We start from the raw sequence: 4,115 nt of genomic DNA, 5'->3' as shown, positions 1-4,115 counted from the left end.
TGACGATGGAACACTCAAATTGCGTTGCGATCCAATACATCGACCTCCAGCCGACTTGTCTCCAAGGGTCTATTGCTGCATCGGGCTCCTTATGGTCGTTCTCCTGTGAGTCTAGATTTTCGAATCCGACGCAAAATTGATAGTTAATTGTAACGTTCAGGGCCTTGTAATGACGATGCAACACTCAAATTGCGTCGAGATTCAATACATCGTCCTCCAGCCGACTTGTCTCCAAGGGTCTGTTGCTGCCTAGGGCACCGTATGGTCGTTCTCCTGTGAGTTTAGATTATCGAATCCGACGCAAAAATTTTAACGTTCAGAGCCTCCTAATGCCGATGGAACACTCAAATTGCGTCGAGATTCAATACATCGTCCTTTAGCCGACTTGTCTCCAAGGGTCTATTGCTGCCTCGGACTCCTTATGGTGAGTCTAGATTTTCGAATCCGGCGCAAAATTGATAGTTAATTGTAACGTTCAGGGCCTTCTAATGACGATGGAACACTCAAATTGCGTCGAGATTCAATACATCCTCCTTCAGCCGACTTGTCTCCAAGGGGATATTGCTGTCTCGGGCACAATATGATCCTTCTCCTGTGAATCTAGATTTTCGAATCCGACGCAAAAATGATAGTGAATTGTAACGTTCAGCGCCTCCTAATGACGATAGAAGACTCAAATTGAGTCGGCATTCAATACATCGTCCTCCAGCCGATTTGTCTCCAAGGGGATATTGCAGCCTCGGGCACCAAATGGTTCGTCTGCTGTGAGTGTAGATTTTCGAATCCGACGAAAAACTGATAGTTAATTGTAACGATCAGGGCCTTGTAATGACGATGGAACACTCAAATTGCGTCGAGATTCAATACATCGGCCTCCCGCCGACTTGTCTCCAAGGGTCTGTTGCTGCATCGGGCACCTTATGGTCGTTCTCCTGTGAGTTTAGATTATCGAATCCGACGCAAAAATGATAGTTAATTGTAACGTTTAGGGCCGTAATGACGATGGGACACTCAAATTGCGTCGAGATTCAATACATCGTCCTCCAGCCGACTTGTCTCCAAGGGTCTAATGCTGCCTCGGGCACCTTATGGTCGTTCTCCTGTGAGTTTAGATTATCGAATCCGACGCAAAGATTATAGTTAATTGTAACGTTTAGGGCCTCCTAATGACGATGGAGCACTCAAATTGCGTCGAGATTCAATACATCGGCCTCCCGCCAACTTGTCTCCAACGGTCTATTGCTGCCTCGGGTACCTAGTGGTCGTTCTCCTGTGAGTTTAGATTTTCGAATCCGACGAAAAACTGATAGTTAATTGTAACATTCAGGGCCTCCTAATGACGATGATACACTCATTTTTGGGTCGCGATCCAATACATCGTCCTCCAACCGACTTGTCTCCAAGGGTCAATAGCTGCCTCGGGCACCGTATGGTCGGTCCCCTGTGAGTTTAGGTTATCGAATCCGACGCAAAAATGATTGTTAATTGTAACGTTTAGGGCCTCCTAATGACGATCGAACTCTCAAATTGCGTCGAGACTCTATACATCGTCCTCCAGCCGACTTGTCTCCAAGGGTCTATTGCTGCCTTGGGCACCTTATGGTCGTTCTCCTGTGAGTCTAGATTTTCGAATCCGACGCAAAAATTTTAACGTTCAGGGCCTCCTAATGCCGATGGAACACTCAAATTGCGTCGAGATTCAATACATCGGCCTCCAGCCGACTTGTCTCCAAGGGTCTATTGCTGCCTCGGGCACCTAATGTTCGTTCTCCTGTGAGTTTAGATTATCGAATCCGACGCAAAAATGATAGTTAATTATTACGTTCAGGGCCTTCTAATGAGGATGGAACACTCAAATTGCGTCGAGATTCAATACATCGTCCTCCAGCCGACTTGTCTCCAAGGGTCTATAGCTGCCTCGGGCACCTTATGGTCGTTCTCCTGTGAGTCTAGATTTTCGAATCCGACGCAAAAATGATAGTTAATTGTAACGTTCAGGGCCTTGTAATGACGATGGAACACTCAAATTGCGTCGAGATTCAATACATCGGCCTCCCGCCGACTTGTCTCCAAGGGTCTGTTGCTGCCTCGGGCACCTTATGGTCGTCCTCCTGTGAGTTTAGATAATCGAATCCGACGCAAAAATGATAGTTAATTGTAACGTTTAGGGCCTTGTAATGACGATGGGACACTCAAATTGCGTCGAGATTCAATATATCGTCCTCCAGCCGACTTATCTCCAAGGGTCTAATGCTGCCACGGGCACCTTATGGTCGTTCTCCTGTGAGTTTAGATTACCGAATCCGACGCAAAAATTATAGTTAATTGTAACGTTTAGGGCCTCCTAATGACGATGGAACACTCAAATTGCGTCGAGATTCAATACATCGGCCTCCAGCCGACTTGTCTCCAAGGGTCTGTTGCTGCCTCGGGCACCATATGATCCTTCTCCTGTGAGTGTAGATTTTCGAATCCGACGCAAAAATGATAGTGAATAGTAACGTTCAGCGCCTCCTGATGACGATAGAAGACTCAAATTGCGTCGAGATTCAATACACCGTCCTCCAGCCGATTTGTCTCCAAGGGGTATATTGCTGTCTCGAGCACCGTATGAACTTCTCCTGTGAGTAGATTTTCGAATCCGACGCGAAACTGATAGTTAATTGTAAGGTTCAGGGCCTTGTAATGACGATGGAACACTCAAATTGCGTCGAGATTTAATACATCGGCCTCCAGCCGACTTGTCTCCAACGGTCTATTGCTGCCTCGGGCACCTTATGGTCGTTCTCCTGTCAGTTTAGATTTTCGAATCCGACGAAAAACTGATAGTTAATTGTAACATTCAGGGCCTCCTAATGACGATGGAACACTCATTTTGCGTCGCGATCCAATACATCGTCCTCCAACCGACTTGTCTCCAAGGGTCAATAGCTGCCTCGGGCACCGTATGGTCGTTCCCCTGTGAGTTTAGATTATCGAATCCGACGAAAAATGATAGTTAATTGTAACGTTTAGGGCCTCCTAATGACGATGGGACACTCAAATTGCGTCGAGATTCAATACATCGTCCTCCAGCCGACTTGTATCCAAGGGGATATTGCTGTCTCGGGCACAATATGATCCTTCTCCTGTGAGTCTAGATTTTCGAATCCGACGCAAAAATGATAGTGAATTGTAACGTTCAGCGCCTCCTAATGACGATAGAAGGCTCAAATTGCGTCGGGATTCAATACATCGTCCTCCAGCCGATTTGTCTCCAAGGGGATATTGCTGCCTCGGGCACCAAATGGTTCGTCTGCTGTGAGTCTAGATTTTCGAATCCGACGAAAAACTGATAGTTAATTGTATCATTCAGGGCCTCCTAATGACGATGGAACACTCAAATTGCGTCGCGATCCAATACATTGTCCTCCAGCCGACTTGTCTCCAAGGGTCTAATGCTGCCTCGGGCACTTTGTGGTCGTTATCCTGTGAGTCTAGATTTTCGTATCCGACGCAAAAATGATAGTTAATTGTAACGTTCCGGGCCTTCTAATGACGAAGGAACACTCAAATTGCGTCGAGATTCAATACATCGGCCTCCAGCCGACATGTCTCCAAGGGGATATCGCTGACTCGGGCACCACATGGTCCTTCTCCTGTGAGTCTAGATTTTCGAATCCGACCCAAAAATGATAGTGAATTGTAACGTTCAGCGCCTCCTAATGACGATAGAAGATTCAAATTGCGTCGAGATTCAATACATCGTCCTCCAGCCGATTTGTCTCCAAATGGTATATTGCTGTCTCGAGCATCGTATGAACTTCTCCTGTGAGTAGATTTTCGAATCCGACGCGAAACTGATAGTTAGTTGTAAGGTTCAGGGCCTTGTAATGACGATGGAAGACTAAAATTGCGTCGACATTCAATACATCGGCCTCCAGCCGACTTGTCTCCAACGGTCTATTGCTGCCTCGGGCACCTTATGGTGGTTCTCCTGTGAGTTTAGATTTTCGAATCCGACGAAAAACTGATAGTTAATTGTAACATTCAGGGCCTCCTAATGACGATGGAACACTCATTTTGCGTCGCGATCCAATACATCGTCCTCCAACCGACTTGTCTCCAAGGGTCAA

The sequence above is a fragment of the Schistocerca serialis genome, chromosome 4 (genome assembly GCF_023864345.2).
Source record: "Schistocerca serialis cubense isolate TAMUIC-IGC-003099 chromosome 4, iqSchSeri2.2, whole genome shotgun sequence".
NCBI lineage: Eukaryota > Metazoa > Arthropoda > Insecta > Orthoptera > Acrididae > Schistocerca > Schistocerca serialis.
Note: the sequence above shows the minus strand (reverse complement) of the source record.